Source organism: Canis aureus, chromosome 26, assembly GCF_053574225.1.
Source record: "Canis aureus isolate CA01 chromosome 26, VMU_Caureus_v.1.0, whole genome shotgun sequence".
Lineage (NCBI taxonomy): Eukaryota > Metazoa > Chordata > Mammalia > Carnivora > Canidae > Canis > Canis aureus.
In genome coordinates this window covers 18,464,779-18,488,098 of record NC_135636.1, presented here as the reverse complement: position 1 = coordinate 18,488,098, position 23,320 = coordinate 18,464,779, and the positions used below count along the sequence as shown (strand labels likewise).

General features: G+C 39.5%; 1 protein-coding gene across 11 annotated transcripts in view; it reads left to right on the top strand.

Annotated features, from left to right (window-relative positions):
- The window catches only part of PLCB4 (phospholipase C beta 4), a 418,936-nt gene that overhangs the window by 135,573 nt on the left and 260,043 nt on the right, over nt 1-23,320 (top strand). Inside the window, exon 2 of one of the 11 annotated variants that reach the window (XM_077872233.1) lies at nt 17,101-17,147. The exons of the other annotated variants lie outside the window; for them this stretch is intronic. The gene's annotated coding sequence lies outside the window, so the exon portion shown is untranslated. The remainder of the gene's footprint in view (nt 1-17,100; nt 17,148-23,320) is intronic. 11 annotated transcript variants of the gene reach the window in all.

The window sequence follows — 23,320 nt, the reverse complement described above, 5'->3', positions numbered from 1 at the left end:
TAACACTGTTCTAAGTCAGCATTTGATAACTATTATCTAAGAGCCAGTGTTTTATTGAAAGGTGTTTGTTTCTGAAACACACAGAAAGGAATTGGGTTAGAGAATATTGAAACAAAAGAAAAGTTACATGGTGCACGTTTGCTCAACATTGATCTTACTGTAAAAATAGAAAAAAGAAGGTAGTTTTGTATCAGTTAAGTGTTATCACAATTGTCAGTTGTCTTTCTTCATGGAATACAGGGAATCAGCAAAGTAAAATTATTCTTTCTGGTGCTAAGTTGTCAGGGAGTTCTTGAAAGCGACCTGCAATCCTATTTCTGCAGCATAACTAAGTGAGAGGAGAGGGGGCAAGATGATTTAGCCAGCGGCTTCAGTCTCCTGACTAATGGCTCATAAGATGCAGATAAATGTAGGGCTTTGTGCTATTAAATAGAGTTATGGCTCTCAACTTGAAATGAATACTGTGATATGGCTTGAATAGTCATATTAATGGAATATTTTTGGTCAGTCATTTGTCCTTCGATTATCTCAGCTCTGGAGATGGGAATGATGAACATTGTACTCTCATCATGGACAGTAGAAGGGATGGCATGTCGATAAATTGGGATTGAAGAATGGCTTGTGAATGCTTTCCCAGCATTTCCCTGTGTTCCTGAGTTTTGATTTAATATGCCATATCTTTTTCTTGAAGGCCATCTATGGAAACAGTAGAGGGATGTTTTCAGCCTCATTCAACCTTTGGCAAATACTTAGAGTTGACAGGGATATCTTGTGGCTGGTAATTTCATGGGAGAGCTTTTATTTGTATTTATTTATTTATTTATTTATTTATTTATTTATTTATTTATTTGATTTTATTTATTTATTCATGACAGAGAGAGAGACACACACAGAGACAGAGACACAGGCAGAGGCAGAGGCAGAGGGAGAAGCAGGCTCCATGCAGGGAGCCTGATGTGGGACTCCGTCCTGGGTCTCCAGGATCACGCCCTGGGCTGAAGGTGGCACTAAACCGCTGAGCCACCTGGGCTGCCCCCATGGGAGACCTTTTAGTATTTCAGAGGTGCTTAGGCATTGTTGGGCTCTGCTGTTTGGGGCATGGGTGGCAAGAACATGTATTACTGGTGGGACTCTACTCATAAGTGGCCCTAAATATTTTTTCCTTTAAAAAATATTAAAAAAATATTTAAATCTCAGTTAATTTACAGTGTAACATGAGTTTCAGGTGTGTATAGTTTAGTGATTCAAGCGTCACTAAATGTTGAGTACTTTCTTAGGAAATTCCGAAGTAATTTTTCTTTTCTTTTTTTTTTTTCTTTTAATGCTGTAGGTTTCTGGATTATAACACTAAGTCACCTTGACAAATGGCCAGAATCCTAACTAGGGAAGTGCATTGGGCCTGTCTTGGGAAAGGATTGTAAAATGGAGGGGTTTACTTTCCTACTCTGCTCAAGTGTATTAGTCATATCCTAAGGCTTTTCCAGGGTAACGGTGGTGGAAAGTTTCATTCAGTAAGAATTTATTAAACACTGTAAGGTATGGAAACACTGTATAAGGTAAAGAGACTAACCCTAAAGGTCAGTATGATGAGTACTTGGCTCCACATTAGCTTTTTCAATGTCCCCTATCTCTGGTGGAGTCCTGAGGACCATGTTAGTATAAAGCTGACTGCTTCTCTTGGATCTCAAGTGGTGGGGACAGTGAAGTCTAAGGGAAGGTTGTCCAGTGTCATTTACAATTTCAGCCTCTCTCCTTCTTCAAAACCATCCTGAATTTCTTTAAAATCATTACTCTCAGTCTTGAAGCCTTAAGTTATCTTAATCTTTTTGAGATTTTTTAAAAAAATTTTTATTTATTTATGATAGTCACAGAGAGAGAGAGAGAGAGAGAGAGGCAGAGACACAGGCAGAGGGAGAAGCAGGCTCTATGCACCGGGAGCCCGACGTGGGATTCGATTCCGGGTCTCCAGGATCGCGCCCTGGGCCAAAGGCAGGCGCCAAACCGCTGCGCCACCCAGGGATCCCGAGATTTTTATTTTAGATAGTGTGTGAAGGGAGGAGGGGTGGGAAAGAAGGGTATGGGGCAAAGAGAGAGAGGAAGCGGAAAAGGAAGAGAATCTTCAGTCCAACTCCTCACTGAGTGTGGGTGGGCCTAGAGTTGGGGTTGATCTCAGGACCTTAATATCATGACCTAAGCAGAAACCAACTGAGCCCCACATATGTAGTTTTATTTTTTTTATTTTTTATTTTTTATTTTTTATTTATTTTTTATTTTTTCACATATGTAGTTTTAATCTTAACAGTATCCTTCACTTTCTAGGAGAAATGGAAAAAAATATTGTATTCTAAACTCCAGGTCAAAAAAATAAACTCCAGGTCATCCAGATTTCTATTAATTTAGTTAATTGATAGAGTATATGAAACTTCTGGAATTATAATTTACTATTTTGAATTTTATCTCTTCCTGCACGCTCCACTGCATTAATCTTCATCTATTTACATTTCAGTCATCTTGTTTATCTGTTGTTAATCTACTTATCTGCATAATTCCTGCCAAACTCAGCTACAATAGCTGATATGGAATATATTACACAAGCATCACTGAGGGCTGAAGAGAAAGAATGGTATTCTGATTTTGAGCTTTATTTGGAATTCTCAATGACTCCCCTGCAGTGGCTGATGGCAGCAAGTGTTCCAAAAGTTAGCTGTTGGAAATGACAGTCTTTTTTATCTTCACTCTTGGTTCTCAAAAATCCAATGCCAGCTAGTCAGTACAGTTTGTTTCTTAAGGATCCTTGTTGAAATGAAACCATTCATTGTTTTTCAGACTAAATGATTTTGTTTAACATTTTTTATAGGTTTATTCATTTTGGGAAAGACAGAGCACACGCAAGCCAGGGGGAGGGGCAAAGGAAGAGGGAGAAAATCCTCTGGCTGACTCTCTGCTGTGCAGGGAACCCACTGCAAGGCTTCATCCCAGGACCCTGAGATCATGACCTGAGCTGAAATCAAGAGCTTAATGCTCAACTGACTGAGCCACCCAGGTGCCTCTTGTTGAACTTTTTGAGGTTAATTTTCAACTTCCAATTTACACTCCATGTGCAACCCATCAGCCAACCCTGTGACCTCTACATTCAAAATATGTATCGAGGGCAGCCCAGGTGGCTCAGTGGTTTAGAGCGGCCTTCAGCCGAGGGCATGATCCTGGAGACTGGGGATCAAGTCCCAGGTCGGGCTCCTTGCATGGAGCCTGCTTCTCCCTCCGCCTGTGTCTCTGCCTCTCTCTTTCTCTGTGTCTCTCACGAATAAATAAGTAAAATCTTAAAAAACAACAACAAAATATGTATCAAATTGACCACTTTTCCCAGTGTCAGCTGTCACCATTGTTGACCAAGTCAGTGTCATCACTCCTCTCAGCTCTGGTAGCATCCTGTTAATTAGCTTCTCTGCTTCACCCTTGGCCTCCTACACAGTCCTCTAAATAGCAAAGCATGCATCCTTGAAAATGTAGTTCGAAATACATAACTCTGATACTTAAAACACTCTAGTTGCTTTCCATTTAACTGAGAATCAGATTCTGTCAATGTCTTTGCATGATCTGGCTGCCTTTTTCAGATTTCATTTCCTTCTAGTGTCCTCTTGTTCACTCTGCTATGCTCTAGCTGCATAGATCACCTCAACCTTGTAAAACACTCCATTTAGGGCTCTTGCACCTCTATCTCTTCCTACTGGAATCCTCTTCTTCCAGGTCTTCACAAGGCTTACTCTGTCATTTCTCTCAGGTCTTTGCTTATGTGCTGCGTCATTAAAGAGTCCCTCCTGAGGTCCGTATCTAAAATAGAACCTGCCACCTGACCCCTGGTTTGCTAGGGATGCAATAAATAGTTGCTGAGTGGATGAAGCAACTATTTTTCATAGAAGACATTTAATTTCCTGTTCCATCTATGGGAATAGATAGGGAATGCATAATATGATCTTTAACAGAAGATGACACATAAATATTACAATAAAGTGGTAAAAATAAGGCATGGTAAAAAATTGTAAACCATATATTTCATTAAAGTACAAACAGTAATTGGACAAAGACTCACAATTTTGAAAAATAGTGATCTTCCTTGGAACAACTAACATTTGTAATCAGATCTTTAATTTATGCAAATGTGTCATGTCATTGGTATAGTTTTGAGTATCTTGTTTCTAAAATATTTATTCCTTTTGTGATCAAATTTAAATTATCAATGTGCTTGATAAGACTACCCTTTATAATGTACCGGTTTGTGTATGGTATGTATATATAATTATATATAACACATGTTTAATTGTCAATAATTCATGAATTTTTGCACTAATGAAAGTTATGGATTAGGGAGTTATTTCCTATTGTTAATTGTCAGTCTTAATTTTTCCTTAAATTTTTACTTTTTTTAAAAAAGATTTTATTTACTTATTCATGAGAGACACTGAAAGAGAGAGAGAGGCAGAGACATAGGTGGAGGGAGAAGCAGGCTCCATGCAGGGAGCCCAATGTGGGACTTGATCCTCGGACCCAGGATCACGCCCTGGGCTGAAGGCATGCTCCAAGCCACTGAGCCACCCAGACATACCACATTTTTACTTCTTTTTTTTTTTTTAAATTTTTATTTATTTATGATAGTCACAGAAAGAGAGAGAGAGGCAGAGACACAGGCAGAGAGAGAAGCAGGCTCCATGCACTGGGAGCCCGACATGTGATTCGATCCCGGGTCTCCAGGATCGCGCCCTGGGCCAAAGGCAGGCGCCAAACCGCTGCGCCACCCAGGGATCCCTCAAATTTTTTACTTCTTAAAGTAATCTCTATAACCCGATGTGGGACTCAAACTCACAACCCCAAGATAAAAAATTGCATGCTCTACCAACTGAGCCAGCCATGCACCCTGGGAATCTGTCATTATTGACGTATCATTTGTAGGTAGTAGGGACGTATATGCAAGCTTGCAGAAAGAAGATTTCTTCTATAAAGAGAAAGTCATCTTCATGTTATAACTCTGTGAATTCACTTAATTGTTCGGGATTGTTGCTTTATATCCAAAAGGAATGTAATAATACATTACTGACTTAAAGGTAAGAAATATATGGTACTCTTTACTCTTACTTGGTACTCTTTACTCTTACTTAAAGGTAGAAATATATGGTACTGTGAAATCTGATAGATCTTAAAGAGTCACAATTAAAAAAAGAAATCACAAGATATCACTATATCCCTCTTAGAATGGCTGAGAAAAAAATCATAGTAAAAAATGGATAGTACCAAGTGGGTGAGAAAGAGCACCTGAGATTCACATGCATTCAGTGCTTGTGGCAATGCACAATCATTCAGCCAGCATTTTGGGGAGAAAAATTGGCAGTTTCTTATTCTGTTAAACATATACTTAAATATGACCCAGCAATTCCATTCCTGGCTAGATATTTACCCAAGTGAGATGAAAACTTTGTTCACACCAGAATCTGTACACTAATGTTTACAGTAGCTTTATTTATAATTGTCAGGAACTAGAAACAGTATAAATGTCCTTCAGCTGGAATGAAAGAACAGGCTGGTACATCCATGCAATGAAATATGACTCAGCAGTTGAACAAACCATTGATGAAAACATCAATATTGATGATCATAAAATGTGTTTGCTAATTAGGTGAAAGAGTCAGACTCAAGAGGCTACAGGATGTATGATTCCATACACTAAGGGTGACATTGTAAGAACAGAAGACAGACCAGTGATTTGGGAGGGATTAAGAGGAGGGGCTGACTAAAAGTGGGCAGCAGGAGAGAGTTTTGGTGGGGGTTGGGGGGATGTAGGGGTAATGGAATGGTTTTATGTCTTGATTGTAGGGCGGTTACATGACTATATGCATTTGTCAAAACTCATAGAACTATATACCACAATGAATTTTAATGTAATTTTTATTGTGGTATAATTGATATACAACATTAATTTCAGGTATATAACATAACTGATACTTGCATATATTGCAAAATCATCACCCTATGTTACATATGTTTTTTTCTTGTGATGAGAATTTAAGATTTACTCTCTTAGCAACTTTCAAATATGCAATACAGTATTAACTGTTGTCTCCATGCTATACATTGTATTCCTTTGGCTTATTTATTTTATAATTGGATTTTATACCTTTTAACTCTCTATTATCATTTCATGCATCCTTTTACCCCTACCTCTGGCAACCACCCATCTGTATCCAGAACTTACTGTGTTTTTTTCTTTTAATTTTTAGATTCTACATATAAGTAAAATCATATGGTATTTGTCTGTCTTTGACTTATTGCATGTAGCATAATGCCTTCAAGATTCATCCATGTTGTTGCAAATCGCAAGATTTCATTATTTTTTATGGCTGAATATTCTATTTTATATACAAACCACATTTTCTTTATCCAGTTATCCCTCGGGGACACTTAGTTGTTTCTATAGCTTGGCTATTATAAATAATGCTGCCATGAGCACGGGAGTGCATATATCTTTTTGAGTTAGTGTTTCTATTTTCTTCAGATAAATACCCAGCAGTGGAATTGCTGGATCATATGGTAGTTATATTTTTAATATTTTGAGAAGCCTCCATACTGCATCCCATAGTGGCTGTGCTAATTTACATTCCCACCAACAGACAACATTGTCTTAGAATTAGCAGGGTGTTAGCTGTGGGCCTTTATTATGTTGAGGCATATTTCCTCTATACTTACTTTGTTGAGTTTTTTAAAATCCTAAATGGAAGTTGTATTTTGTCAAATGCTTTTTCTGTATCTATTGAGATGATCATATCTTTATCCTTCATTCTGTTAATGTGGTATATCACATTGATTGAATTGTGGATGCTGAACCATCCTTGCACACTTAGAATAAATCCTACTTGATCATGGTGTATGATCTTTTTAATTTATTTGTGAACTCAGTTTGCTAATAATTTGTTGAGTTTGTATCTATGTTGCTTGGATATTGGACTGTCACTTTCCTTTTTAATGCTGTCTTTCTGTGGTAGTGCTAGGTTAATAAAAAGAGTTTGGAAGTGTTCCTTCCTCTTTTATTTTTTTGGAAGACTTTGGACAGAATTGGTATTCTTTGAATTTAGGTAGATTGACCAGTGAAGCTGTCTAGTCCCAGATGTGTGTTTGTAGGGAGTTTTAAAAAATTATTAACTCAATTTCCTTAGTAGTTAATTGGTCTGTTCAGATCTTCTCTTTCATCCTGATTCAGTCTTGAATGCTTGTATGCTTTTAGGAACATACCCATTTCTTCCGTGTTGTCTAGTTTGTTGGCATATAATTGTTTGTGGTAGTCTTTTACGATCCTCTGTATTTCTGTGGTATTAGTTGTGTTGTCTCTACTTTTGTTTCTGATTTTACTTACTTGAGCACTCTATTTTTTTTCTTGGAGGGTCCAGCTAAAGGTTGATCAATTTTGTTTATCTTTTCAAAGAACCAGCTCTTGGTTTTGTCAATCTTTTCTATTGTATTTTCAGTCCCTGTTTCATTTATTTCTGTGTTGATTTTTTTCAATTTCCTTCTAATTTTAAGTTTTCTTATTTTTCGATTTCCTTCATGTATATAGTTAGGCTGTTTGAGACTTTTCATGCTTAGTGAGGAGGGCATAATTATTGCTGTGAACTTTCCTCTTAGCACTGCTTTTGCTGTATCCCATAAACTTTGATATGTTGTACTTCTGTTTTTTTGTTTTGTTTTTGTCTCACAGTACTTTTTGGTTTCACTTTCCAGTGGTTGTTCAGTGGCATGTTGTTTTAGTCTCCACATATTTGTGAGTTTTTGTTTCCTTGTATACCATTGTGATGAGAAAAGATGCTTAATGTGATTTCAGTCTACTTAAATTTCTCATTACCTGTCTTGTAGTACAAATGATCCAGCCTGGAGAAGATTGTTCCATGTGTACTTGAGAAAAATATGTATTCTATTGCTTTGGGATGGAATATCCTGTATATATCTGTTAAGGCTATCTGGTCTGACAGGTCATTTAAAGCTGATGTTTCCTTATTGACTTTTCTGTTTGGATTATTTGTCCATTGACCTGAGTGGGGTGTTAATGTCTCCTACTGTTATTTTATTGCTATATTTTTCTTCCTTTATGTCTGTTAAGATTTGCTTTATATATTTAGAGCTTCTGTGTTGAGTACATAAATATTTATAAATGTTATATCCTCTTGTTGGATTGACCCCTTTGTCATTATGTAATGTCCTTCTTTTTCTCTTATTACGGTGTTTGTTTTAAAATCTGTTTTGTCTGGTAATAAATATGGTTACCTCAACTTTCTTTTGGTTTCCATTTTTATTGGAATAACCTTCATTTTTGTTCTGTGTGTGTCCCTATATCTAAAGTGAGTCTCTTGTAGGCAGCATATATGTTGGTTTTTTATCCATTCAGTCACTCTGTCTTTTGATTGGAGAATTTAGTCCATTAACATTTAAGGTAATTATTGATAGGTGTGTACCTACCGCAGTTCTGTTAATTGTTTTCTGGCTGTTTTGTAATTAGTTTCTCTGTTCCATTTGTGGTCTTGTGTGCTCTTCCTTCATGGTTTGATGACTATTTTAGTGGTGTGCATAGATTCTTTTCTCTTTTTGCATGTGTCTGTATCTACTATAGGTTTTGTTTTGGTTACCTTGAGGCTTATATGTTACAACTTATATTTAGAAATTCTTTTTAAGTCAATAACACACTCTAAAACTCTCCATTTTTACTCTCCTCTGGTCATGTTTGTTTTTGATATCACATTTTATATTTTTTATCTTGTGTATCCCTCCACTCAGTATCATAGTTATAATTATTTTTACTACTTTTATCTTTTAACCTTCGTCCTACCTTTATAAGTGTTTATTTTCTTTTAGCACTTGGAATACATTATGCCACTCTCTTCTCTCTTGCAGCATTTCTACTGAAAAATTTGCTGATGAACTTATGGGGTTTCCCTTGTACATAACATGTGGCTTTCCTCCTGCTGCTTGTAAGATTGTCTCTTTGACTTTAACGTTTTCATTATAGTATGTCTTGGTGTTGGTCTCTTTGGCTTTATCATTTTTTGTGTTTGTGGGCTTTCTAGATCTGGATATCTGTTCTCTTACCAAAGTTGGGAAGTTTTTAGTCATTATTTCTTCAGATAGGCTTCCTGCTCCTTTCTTTCTCTCTCCTCTTTCTGAGACCCCTTTGATGTGAATGTTGGGCCATTTGATGTTGTCCTCTAAATTCCTTAAACTATAAGACAGGTTGCTTTTTTTTTTTTTCCTGTTCTCATTGGGTAAATTACTCTGCCCTGTTTTACTGATCCTTTCTTCTGCCTTATCTGATATGCTATTGAACTCCTCTAGTGTATTTTTTTGGTTTAGTTAAGGTATTCTTCAGTTCTATGGCTTGTGTTTAGAACCTTCTCATATTTTCTGTCTCTTTGTTATGTTATTGGTGTGTTCATCTCTCTTTTTTTCTACAGGTTGGTGAGCATCTTTATTCTTTATTAGGTAAATTACTTATCCATTTCATTAAGAAGGTTTTTTTTCCTGAGGTTTTGTGTTCATTTTATTTGGAGCATAGTCCCCTGCTTCCTCATTTTGCTTGACTCTCTGTATTAGTTTCTATATGGTAAATGATACAGTCACTTCTCCCAATCTTGAAGGGTTGGCCTTGTGTCACATATGAAACTTACTGTTCAACCTCACTTTAGTTCTTGGTTGTCTCTCAAATTTTTGTGATTGTCCAAGGAACCTATTTTATTTTTAAGAGCTCTCAGTAGTTGAGCGTGTCCCAAAGTTAGTCACTGTCCCAAAGGAGAGAAGGTCAGTCAGCACCTGAAGCCAGACCCTTAGGCCACAGCTATTAAAGAATGCAAATACATACAGTCCTGTGTGGCTGTCAGTATAAGTCCTACGGTCCCCAAGCAGGCAATTTGAAGGTGTATCCTGGGCACCCAGGTGTACCCAGTTACAAAAATCAGGGCTCCAGGTGCAGATATACACTCCTTTCTGTGAGATACTAGGAAGCTGTAGTGAGGTGGAGGAAGAGAATAAATATCACATCCCCTAGCCTGTGTTACCTGAGAGCAGCTCTGTAGCCTTGAGATGAATGCCAAACCTGAATCCTGCCTCCAAGGCTGGAGTGCCAAGACTAGCGAGTAGGCCTCTTTCATAGTAAGGCAGGAGGTGTTGCATTCTGTTTTCTCTGTGGTGCCCTGTGGGTGGTGGCCTGCCAAGAATGGTCTCTTATTGTTATAGTCCTGTGGGACCTAGGAATGTAAGCGCCTTTAGCTCCAGAGCTAGGTGACCAAGGGCTATCCCCTGGCAAGCAGCTGTAAAAACCAGGGCACCAGCTATAAAAATTGGGGTAACATGTATAATGTATAACAGCTCCTTTACTAGAAACACTCATGCTCTGGACAATGGTGGAGGGAGAGTGCACAGATAGTGCCTGCTTTCCCAAACCTCAGGGAATATTTCAGTCAGCCCTTAGACTCATGTTTAATTAGAAGCTCATCTGTCTGGCCAAAGCCATGATGGTAAACTAATAGTCCTCCTTCACAGAAGCACTGAGCTCCTGGATCTCTTGTCCCTTGCTGTGCCCTGCATGTGGTAGCTGTTGAAGGACTCATTCTTTCTTAGGTTTAGCCCTATGGGACCCGGGATTATAAGCCTGCTGGTCACCGGAGCTCGGTAATACAGAGGTGGTCCCTGGTAGCGGCTGCTAAAATCAAGGTGCCAGACAAGGATATAAGCTCCTTTCTCGAAGATACCAGCAAATTGGAGCAAGGTAGAGAAAGCCTACAGAGATGGCATCTATCAGCCTGTGTTCCTGGGAGCTCTTCTGTAAGCTCCTAGAAGTGCACGAAACCAGAAGCCTGACCCTCAAGCCAGAGCTCCAGGATAAGAAAGTAGGCCCCTTTCCCAGAAGGCTGGGCTATGTTTCAGTCCACTGTCTGCGCAGTGCCCTAGGGGCTATATTCTGCCTGAAACTGTTTTTCTGATTGTTATATTCCCATGGGACCCATAATGTAAGCCCCTCCCCCCCCGGCCTCCAGAGCCAGGCAATCAAGGGGTGTCCCCTGGGCAGCAGTTGCAAAAACCAGGCCACCAGACATAAAAACCGGGGCACCAGACATGTGTAGAAGCTCCCCTCTCGGTGCTCCTGGCACTCTGGTGTGCAGGAGCGGGAGAGTGGGAAGATGACACTCTAGGGCTGATGTGAGGCGAAGGCTGATTGCAAAAAGATGACACCTGACAATAAGATGGAAAAAGAATAAAAAAAGAAAAAAAAGAAAAAAGGACAAAGGATAATTCCCCCTGCCAATCCCTTCCCTATAGAGGGACACCTTGCAAATGGTACTTATCTGCTAGAGTGTAAATATGACACCTGCTGGAAAGGAGACAAAACCAAACATGATGGTGCCTGTTGGCTTTAGCATGCAGATGGAAAGTAGAAAGATGGCAGCCATCAACCTTTGACTTTGGAAAGTATTTCAGCAGGCCCCTACCCCTCAGACCAATGCTTTAAACTTAGGAAATGAATCTCTTTCACATGAAGTCGGGGCAATTTTCCATGGGCTGCTTCTGTGCTGGGTTCTGGTGGGTGAATAGGGAGTCTGCCCATAGGCCCTTTAAGAGTGATCTTTGGTTCACCATTCTCTTGGGGTTCCTGTGAGCATGAGCCCTATTCTTTTTTTTTTAATTTTTTAAAAAATTTATTTATTTATGATAGTCACAGAGAGAGAGAGAGAGAGAGAGAGAGAGAGAGAGGCAGAGACACAGGCAGAGGGAGAAGCAGGCTCCATGCACTGGGAGCCCGATGTGGGATTCGATCCTGGGTCTCCAGGATCGCACCCTGGGCCAAAGGCAGGCACTAAACTGCTGCACCACCCAGGGATCCCCATGAGCCCTATTCTTGAAGCCAGATGTTTTGGGGGCTCGTTTCTCAGATGCTGGTCTTCAGTGTTGGCTTGCTCAGTGTAGGGGTATGAACCCCGTGCTCCTCAGGCAGAAGAAGGTTTTGAGTTGTATCCTGACTGTACTGCCACCAGGGGGGTGGGATATATAGTGGAGGAGTGTGTCAACCTGTTCTACCCACTTCAGCATGGTTTTCCTCTCATTTGCCCCATGGGAAGGGGTCACTCTACAAGTTTTTAGGGTTTTTTCATGAGGCAATTGTTCTGTTTATAAATTTAGTTTGTCTGTGAGAGGAAGTAAATTCACGATCTTTCTATATCAACATCTAGAACTGGAGCTGGGAATTTTTTTTTCATTATTAAAATCAGTTATGTCTCTGAACCTGGGCGTTGGTCATGCCTGAACATCTTAGGTGGGTGACACATCTAAGTCTTAGTTTCTCATTTCATTTTACTTCAGTTGCTGTGGTTTTCCAGAGAGACCCTGTTCTGCTTCAGGTTGTATTTGTAGGATGATGGACTTTGACTCTGATGTCAGAGTAGCAATTGCAGAAAATGTCCCCATATCCTCTTAGAAGATGTTTAATATCCTCAGAGGGACCCTCCTAGCACAGTAGTGATGATACTGGTAAAATCTGGGATCTTGTCCCACATATTAGCGTTGTAGATAAATTGTCTCCTTTAGTTTCTTCATAAAATCAGAGTGAGGTGATCAGGAAACAAAATTAGAGCAGGCTGTTGTCCATACAGATTACTCCCAAGTGGTACATTTGGAGTCCTTCTATTCAATATGGTACCCATCTGATATTGGCAGCTGTGTTCTGGGTTTTGAAGAGTTTGCAGAGTTTAGCCATATCAATAAAAACCAAGTTATCGCTGCATCGCTATATACTGGCACCAGTGGGCCAGCTCACAATGTGATTTCTCCTGGAACAGATGGGTGATCAGTTGTCTGTGGCCAAAAACTATCTGACAAAAATAAATACCATCCTCAAAGTTCTATAATTCCTAACAAGAGCACTTCAGGCATAGAGTGCTTCTTCTAAGCTATACCATACTCTTTTTTTCTATTCTCACTTGCTGCCTGAAAGATACATTGTATGTTTGTGAAGAACGTGAATATATACAAATTCTTGAAGTCTTGATGCTCTGGCAAAACCAGCCCAGTTTCCATTTTTTAGATTTTCTTGGGGCTTGTTCCTTAAGTGTACCTGTTCCTGTACAGCAGTCGCAGGAGTGCTATAAACCTCGCTTGATTATGAAACTAGCTTCCTATCAACAGATTAGAAGCGAATCACAGTAGACTAAAATGACATTTTTCTCCTTGGCATTACTCTAGAGCAACAGTTCTTGAGTTTCTGATGTTACTATACTTGGTTTACTTTGCACAGATCATTTTCTCTTGATGGATAGTTCTTTGAGTATAGATACGAGTGGGAAAGGACAGTAATTGAACACCCATTTGGGATTGCAGGAATGTGGTAGGCACTTTTTGGGTATTATTCCATTTAACTTCACAACAGTGACTGAGGCAGATAATTTTGCTGCTTGACAAACCAGGAAAGTAGGTCCAAGAGAGGTTAATTGTCTTGTATTCTCAAAGATCGGTCTCTCTCATTCCATAACCTGCTCTCTTTATACTCACAAAGGCTCCATTTGGGAATAGTGATTTCTTATTGCTTTCCCACTTTCAATGGTGGATGGAGATGGCACTGGTCTTTTGAGATTGAGCCCTGAGCTTTTTGTCAGACCTGGTCTGAGAACCAGGTCTGCTCATTGTTTTACTTTTCAGAGTCCCAAGAGACTTGGCCTAGTTTTATGTATTTTTTCAAAGCTGCCGTTACACATTGTTTCTTTCTCCTCCATGACTACCTGGGGAGGAAGATGGCGGCTCACAGTTCCATGGCTCTGAAGAACAAACTCACAAGACCTTCTCATTTTAATGATTCTAATCACCAAGGAAAAGTAGGAAAGCAGAGCGAACAGAAAAAAATCACAAAGTTTCAAAAAAATAGTTCACAATATTAATTCTTGAGGGGCGCCTGGCAGGGGCTCAGTTCGGTGAAGCGTCTGACTCTTGATCTTGGCTCCGGTCTTGATCTCAGAGTTGTGTACCATAGCTCTTGAAACTCCTCTTAGGAATTATTTTGCAGAAGCTGCTAAATGTCTCTTTTATAGGGTTTTTTATTTTTGTTGTGGAACTGTGGTCCAAAACAAATTCAGGTTGATACCATTGATGAAAATTTCTCTCCTAGTCAGGTCATATTTTTCAGTGATTGTTCAAGCTCTAAGGTTTCATGATGAACCTGTTCTTTAAGAGACATCCAAAAAGCAAAGATATTTCATGTAAGAATGTGCCACTTGACAGAACTGGGAAATGGATATTAGGCTTAGTTTAAGGTATTTTTGGCTCTCCAGTACTGGGGCTCACAGCCCACGTGTGGCCATCAAACACTTGAAATGCGGCTAGTTTGAATTGAAGTGTGCTGTTCCAGGTAAACTATGCACTGGCATTCAAAGAGTTTAGAACTAAAAAAAAATCTCCATTTTTTATATCGATTAAATGTAAATCAATTATGTGAGAAAGTTCTGCAATATAGAGTAAAGTGTATTATTAAAACTCACTGTTTTAACTTTTAATTTTCAGCTTATTGTTGATTCATATGCAGTTGTAAAATATAATTCAGAGAGATCATCTGGACTCTTTTTTTTAATTAATTAGTTAATTAATTTATTTATGATAGTCACGGAGAGAGAGAGAGAGAGGCAGAGACACAGGCAGAGGGAGAAGCAGGCTCCATGCACGGGGAGCCTGATGTGGGATTCGATCCCAGGTCTCCAGGATCACGCCCTGGGCCAAAGGCAGGCGCCAAACCGCTGCGCCACCCAGGGATCCCTCATCTGGACTCTTTAGCCAGTTTTCCTCACTGGTACCATCTTCTAAAACTATAGTATAATATCCCAACTATGAAATTGACATTGATAGAATCCACTGACCTTATTCATATTTTATCAGCTTTCTGCATGTGCGTGTGTAATTCCGTGCAGGTTAATCACCAGTATAGATAAATATGACCACTACCACAGTCAAAATATAGAATTCCATCACAAGGATTTTCTGTGCTAAGCTTTCACAGTTATAGCCGCTTCCTTCCTTTCTCCTCCCCCCCCCTCCTAATTCCTGGGAATCACTAATCTGTTCTCCGTCTGTATACTTTTGTCATTTTACAAATACTGTTAATGAGAGTCTCCTATAGCATGTAACCTTTTGAAGTTAGCTTTTTTCACTAAGCAAAATTCTCTTGAGATCCATTCAAGTTGTTATCAGTACTTTACTTTTACTGCAGAGTAGTGGTCTTTGATGATGATGATAATTCTTCTTCAAGTCTTTTGATTCTTCTTTTTTAAAATATTTAATTTATTTATTTGAGAGCAAGAGAGCGAGAGAGAGAGCATGAGCTGGCAGGAGGGGCAGAGGTAGAAGGCAAGGGAGAAGCAGATTTCCTGATGAGCAGGGAGCCCTATACAGGACTAAATCCAAGGACCCTCTGGGATCATGATCTGAGCCACCCAGGTACCCCGTTTCTTACTTTTTAAACATCGCTACTAGAAAGTTCAAAATTACATGTGTAACTCACTTTTATGGCTTTTGTTGTATTTCTGTTGGAGAGCAGTGGTATAAATTCATGTTTGTCAGAAGCCATCGGAAAGCACATTTCTGTTGCATGTTCTTTGAGTTTCAGGCATTCCTCTGTCAAATGGTATATTTTGTTCTGCTCACTCTAAATCAGCTTATTTGGAAACGAACAACGGAACAGTGCCTTTTAAAATTATTTCAGTAGAGTAAAATCCTCTTAAGGTCTCTCACGTTCCCCTCCTCCCACTTTTTTTTCCCTTGGTCAGTTTTTCAGTAAGTAAGCCCTTTGTACTTCTTTCTATAAAAGAGACTTTTCATAAGGGTAGGCAGCAAGGAGGGGTGTCTTGCAATTTCTGCCAACACTATTCAGTATATTGGTTTGCAACTAATTAAATGGCTCATATTTATCTGATATTTTTCCCCTAGAGAGATTCAGAAACATTTTTTTTTTCCAACTTAAGCTTCAAAAAGAAATCAGCTCAGTTAGCTTGTAATGGAGGGAAGAAGCAGGACACAGGGGCACTTCAGAGCCGATTAGAACTGAGGTGACGGATAATACCATTTTCAGTTAAATTGCCTGGGGAAATTAGGTAGGCAGAGAATAATTACCTGGCTTGGCATATATCCAAGTTTCTGAAACTGAGACCCTGCCTGAATGTTCTGTGGCTCACTGAAGACCACAGGTAGCCCAAAACATATAAGGGTTATATCCCATCATGAACATATTTAAGTACCCTGGCTGTTGTGGTGTGTGGCAATTTTAAGGCAAGTTAGGTAGCATGAGAAATTCGAACAAATAAAACCATGTAAAGACCAAGATCTGCAACAAACAACATCGCAAAGCATCATATTTAAGGGAGGCTTCTCTAACAAAATTTGTGTTGATATATAATATAAAAAATGCACATCTAATAATATTAAATATATTACAAATACAGAGAACATATGAGACATTTTTAAGGATACAAAATATATAATTAAATTTGTATTTCTGTAACTTCTGCTCCGTGACTACTACCAGGACACCGGAGCTGAGCTGGAAATCATAGGAGAACCACAGAGTGGACTGAGTGAAGTATATAGTTCTAGTCTCTTGCTCCTCGCACAGAGGGCCCTCTTATGGTAACAGCCCTTGGTCATGCTTGCAAGGTTCAGGAAAGAATTTGGAATAAATGCCAACTGACTTGTGGGTCCATCCAACCTATTTGTGGATAGGAATCTTGAATGGAAACATATCTTTGGGGCACCTGGGTGGCTCAGTGGTTGAGTGTCTGCCTTTAGCATAGGTCGTGATCCTGAGGTCATGGGATTGAGTCCCGCATTGGGTTCCCTACAGGGAGCCTGCTTCTCCCTCAGCCTATGTCTCTGCCTCTCTCTCTGTGTACCTCATCAATCAATAAATAAAATATTTTTTAAAAAAGGAACATACCTTTAATGCAAAAATCAAGATGGAACATTGTGTCCCTCACCCCAGCTCCACCTCCAGGTGACCTATTACTACAACTGCTAAGCATTTTTTTTTTTTTTTTTTTTTTTAAGGGGATCGATCTGTGCTGCTGGTGGCTGGATGGAAGTTGATGGAAAAAGTATGAGATTGTTTACCTATAGATCTTTTCCTTTCTCATGACCTAGAGGAAAGCTCACTTTCTTCTCAACAAACAGAAAGAGAGCCAGTAGATTTTCTTCTTTGCTTATGGTGTTAGCTTTTGCTTTGTTCTGTCTTTTCTAACCTCTGAATTTCAGAATGCAGAGTAGTGGAAAACGGTGGATTTGGAAGGAGTAAAGAAGGATTATATTTTTTCCTTTCTCCTCACCCTCTCTCCCTTTCAAATAAAGATCTAGGCAGTAGCAGAATGAGTTATTTTATAGCTTTCCTTGTAGAAGGCTGCTACTGGTATATAGGGTGTCTTTATGCAAATGATAGAGATGCACCCCTTGGTGGGGTGGTGGTGCCCAGTTGTCCCTTGGCCACGGCCGTGAGCCTGATCTGAGTGCAGTGCATGTGTACTTAGCCACCACCTCTGCTGCATAGTAGGTGCAGAAAGTGCCCCTGTCTCACAACACTGGAAGCACTGATGTGTCAAAGGCAGATGCAGCTCTTAAAAGTAATGGTGCTCGAGCTAGATCATCAGGGTTTGAAGCCCTGCTCACTTACCACATGCCTCTAAATAAGGGATGTAAGCACCCTGTGCCTTGGTGTCCTCTTCAGTAAAAAGTTTCTACCTATAGAGTTTGGTGAGATTTAATGAGTTGATACACACAAAACACTGAGTAATACCTGGACATAGTAATTTCTCATTAGTTGGTAATACTATCATCTGTTCTTAATCTGCCAGTGTTCTCTAACCTAATGTGTTTTCAAAGGGAGATTTCTTAGTTTCTTCTGTAAAAATAAAACTAATATGTGTTGTGCTTGTAAATATATTAAGCATGCTTTTAATTATCCTTTTCCTTTAGCGAGGTTTTGTATATGTTGCCTCTGTGAAACTAACAAGTAATCAAGTCTGTTGAGTGAAAAAGCAGTTAAATTTGTTGACATCATGTAGAAAACATAACCTAATTTAATTTAAAAAATTTCAGTCCATGGCATTATTTTGGACACTTATCTTTAAAAACTTTTTTTTTTTTTGGGTCCTTCTAGGTACTAAGTATGTGCTTATTTTTCAGCTTCGTTTTTTCCTCCTCCTCTTCCTAGAATGTCAATATTCTAGATACTTAATTTCATAATGGTTCAGTTTAAGTGAATGGGGAGAAACTTCTGTAGATTTGGAATTTGGTGAGTTCATACATTCTTGGGGTTAGATAGTGGAATTCTAAGAACCTTAACTACTTTGGCAATGAATGTAAGAGTCATTAAATATACACTCTGGTTTTAACTTTCATATATTCTCTGCTGGACAGTTAGCTTCTTTTGTGACATGACCTCAGCTTCCAGCTTGCGAAGAAAACCACATGTGGAGACAAATGCATGCTCTCAATTACTAGATGTAGGAAGCAGAATTCTAACATGGCCCCACTGCACCAAACTACTGGTGTGTGTACCCTGTCTAATCCCCAGGGCTGGAACCATGTCACTTCTCTGGTTAGGTTATGTTGCATCACACAGTTGGCTTTAAGAATGAGAGCTTAACCTTGGTGGGCCTGCCCTAATCAGCTAAGCCTCTATAAAGGACTGAAGCAAGATTCAAAGAGAGAAGGATTCCAAATGAGGGAGATTCTCCATCTCTGGCTTTGAAGATGGTGGGGGCCAGGTTGCAAGGAGTGGAGGTGGCATCTAGGACCTGACAGTATACCCCAGCTGATAGCCAGTAAGGAAGCAAATCCACAATGCTATGACTACAAGAAAATAAAATTGACTAGCAACCTGACTGAGTTTGGAAGCCAGTTATTCCTCAGCCTCCAGAAAGAAAGCCTTGAAGGCACCTTGAGTTTAGCCTTGTGAGACTCTGAACAGAGAACCCAGCAACTGTGCCAGATTTTTGGCCCCCAGTACTAAGAGCTAATAAATATGTGTTGTTGGAAGCCATGGAGTTTGTGGCAGTTTGTTCTGCAGTCCTAGAAAACTGGTATACAGGGGCAACCAGGCAAAAGAATGTAGGTGGGTAATTGCAAACCATTATCATTATTTAGGGAAAAAAAATCCAAAAATAACTCATAATGTCCTATAAAGAGTCCCCAGTTATAATTTTAAGGCTGATGAGCCACAGTAAATGACAGGAGCTGTTAACTTTTCTGGGCAGAGTTTAGAGTGGTTTCTCAAAGTGGGAGTTGTAGACTCACCGAGGGGCAAACAAATGGTTAAGTTGCTCCCTTGTAGGACATTTGTTACGTGATGCTAAAGGAAGAATATGCAGAACAGGGAGGTGGAATCCCCTTCCTTCCAAGCTTATACATGTTGCTGAGTAGGCCTTTAATTTAGGGCTCACGAACTCAGCAGGAGAACATAGGTGAGGGAGTTGTCTGGGTGGAAGAGATGGGTGGTGGTGGGGGGCCGTGGGGAACGGGAACCCAGGCCTTCTCTGAAGGTACAGTTGCCTCTCAGCTGCAGCTGGCTTACCCACAGCACCCTGAGTCTGTGATGCTGTATCTTCCAGATTTCCAAGAGAAGCTGGGGCTCCAGAGATTTATATGAAATCACCCATTTTTAAATGTTGGCAACCAGCTAAAACCTCACAGGTTCCCAAGGTGATCATTTAAACATGTATGTAGACAGATCAGGCCCATGGCAGCCTTCCCAGTACAGCCTAGAAGAGTGAGTTTATTTTGGGGAGACAGAGAACTAGAGAGTGTGAGCTCAGTAAGGACCTGGAGTTTTGTTTTTGTTCACTGTCCTGTCCTCAGAGCCAGGAGCAGGGTTTGGGACACAGTGGGTGCTCAATAAATGTTTATTGGGTGACTCTGAAGAGACAAACCTAATCCATATATGCAAAAAAATATCAAATGTGATTGCATTGGTGATACATGTTTCTAAAATCCAGTTACTTTTAGTGTTGTGACATGGTACCCCTGGGGGCTAACGCAGTGTCTTTTTGGCCTGCCCATTTACCTTTCTTAACCTACAGTTGCATTCAAGGACTATTTGGGAAGTCGTTAACTATGAAAGAAGACAAAGCCAGTATTGGGCCCTTCTCTCTGGCTGGCACTAGGTACTTAGTGTGTGTTTCATCTCCTTTCATCCTGACCCAGACTTCCTAGGTGCGTCCTCACACGACCTGCATTTTACAGAGGAGGAGATGGTTTCTGAGAGATGAGGTCAGTGCTTAAGACCATACAGCTGGTAAAGGTTGCCCACAGCTTTTTCTGATGGTCAGGCCTTTGCCCTTCTACTTGCTTGCTGCTCTAAGTGTGTTCGGGAATCATGAGCATCAGCTGAGAGCTTGTTAGAGTTGTAGAATCTCTGGTCCCACCTCAGACCTATCCCAAACAGAATCTGCATTTCATGCACATACCATGCACATACCTTGGTGATTTGTATAGATATTAAAGTTTGAGAAATATTGCCCTACCCAACAGGGTTCTATACTTGGGTTGTTCATGAGTCACTTTTATGGGTTTGGCCAAAACTTTGACCTGAACTTGTTACTCATCCTTTCCATTTAAATATATTTGCTCATAAAGAAAATGTAACTGGTAAAAAACCAAACAAAACAGCAACTGTGTGGCCAAATGATAACGGTGGTAAATAGCTATGAAACTATATTTATAGTGATATACTTCAATAGAAAAATGACACACTTTTCCATAAAGAGAAGACAAGTGCTAATAAACATGCACCATATCTTATCTCCCCATGTACCATTGTAAGTTATCAGTATTTTACATGTAAGCTGCAATGGCAGTGTGTTCCATGTTGGGATACGATACTGTGGCAGATTGTAAAAATGGCCACAAAGTCTTCCCCTCCCTGTACCCATGCCCTTGTAGAGTGCTAGGGTGCCCTGTCCCACCAAAAGGTGATGTTATTTTCTACATCTTTTAAATGTGAGCTTGACTACGTGACTAGCTTTGCCCAAAGCTAAATTAGCACATCAGACACTGCAGAGGCTTGAAAAGTGCTTGTATGTTAGGTCCTGATCTCTTGCCATTCTTGCAAGCTTGAGATCACTCTGTGAACCACAATAGTTATTGATTTAAGCAACGAAGGTTTCAGATGGTTTGTTATGCTGCACAAACTCACATGACTCTTCTCAAACATTGCTTACAAAACAATCATTTTCATGTTCAATAGCAGATCAGAGTGAAAAGATGCTGTGTTGATTCAGTCTTACTCGGTCATTCTTCATTTGAAAACAAAAATCTCAATATTGAATATCTTCAGGAGAGTATTAAATGCCAGTCCTTTTGTGTTCAGTACATAGATGTGCGAAAACTGGTCTGGCAATGTCACCTCGAAGTTTTCTAAATTTCTTCCTCCTCTACTGAGAACTAGAAACTTCAGCCTTGGCGACAGCTCCCCCGTTGCTTTGAAATAAAACCATATCGTCAACACTGTGGCATCTGTCCTTACTGGTGGTTTGTGGGAAGATGTTGGTCCTTTGTTATGGTTTAGAAGCAGTCCCATGCATGTGCTCCTCTTTAGTGAGGGTAGAAATGATTGTGTGTATTTCCCATCACAAGGAATCCTGTGGAGAATTACGACAGCTAATCTTCTGGAAGTGGAAATATTCACCACTTACTGGGTTTCTTTGAAGAGTGTGAATAAGTGCTTTGTCATTTTTGAAAGAAGCTAACTAATATTCACGGGCAGATGCACTGAGAGGCAGCCTTTTAATAAACCACTTTAATGAAATACAATTTATGTCCCATAAAGTTCACCCACATAAAATGTGTAATTCAGTATTTTGGTATATTCAGAGTTGTGCAACCATTGCCGTGGTTTAATCTTAGAACACTTCGATCGCTTGCACCCACGAGCAGTCCTTCCCTGTCTTCAATGCCCCTCCAGGCCTACACACCTGCTAATCTGCTCTCTATCTCTGTGGATTTGCCTAGAATAGGACATTTCATATAGATAGAATCCTAGAACATGTGGTCTTTGTGACTGACTTATTTCATTCAGTATGATGCTTTCTAAAGTGATATCCATGATATCAGACATCTTCACATTGCTTTCTTTTGTTGTTGAGTAAAATGCCCTTGTATTCCACCGATATTTTGTGTATCCATCCATCACTTGATGGACATTAGGATTATTCCTACTTTTTGGCTATTATAAATAATGCTGCTATGAAAAAGCGCATGTAATTTTTTTATATGGACATATGCTTTTATTACTCTTGGGTGCATGCCTAGGAGTGGAGTTAGTGAGCCATATGGTAATTTTATGTTTAACCATTTGAGGAACTGCTAGACTGCTTTCAAAAGTGGCTGCACCACTTTATTCCCACAAGCAATGTATGAGCATTCTGATTTCTCTGAATTCTCACCAATGCTTGTTATAATCTGTCTTCTGATTATAATTATTCTAGTGGGTGTGAAGTAATATAGTGATTTTAGCTTGCATTTCTCTGGTGATTGAGCATCTCTTCCTGTATTTGTGTATCTTTTTTTGAGAAATATTTATTTAGATCACTTACCCACTTTTAAACTGAGTTATTTGTCTTTTTGTAATGTAATGGTTCTTAACATACTCTGGATACAAGTCCCTTATTAGATAAATGATTTGCAAAAAATCTTTTCGTGTAAGTTGTCCTTTCTCTTTTTTTACTGTGACCTTTGAAGCACAAAGACTTTTTATTTGATGAAGTCAAATAATTTATTTCATTGTTTGTGCTTTTGGTGCCATATCTATGAAACCATTGCCTAACCATCACAAAGATTTACTCTTATATTTACTCCTAAGAGTTTTATAGTTTTAGTTCTTATATTTACATGTGACCCATTTTGAGCTAATATTTGTGTATGGTGTGAGGTAGGAGCCTACCTTCATTCCTTTGCATGTGGATATCCAGTCGTCCCAGCACATTTGCTGAGTAGATTCTTTCCACATTGAATAGTTTTGGCACCCTTGTTGAATGAAAACCAGCTTTTATTAGCACCAATAGGATTCTAGGATTTGAGGATTTTGTCTGTTTATTAGGTTTCTTCTATGTTATAGAAAAAGATTCCACTTTTGAAAGACCAAAACTTATACAAAGACATATAAACACAGACATCCGGAGACTTATACACACTCACTTGCACACACAGTCTTTCCTTTACCAAGGACCCATATATATACTTTAACATCTGCAGTAATATTATTAGGATGAACAAGGCA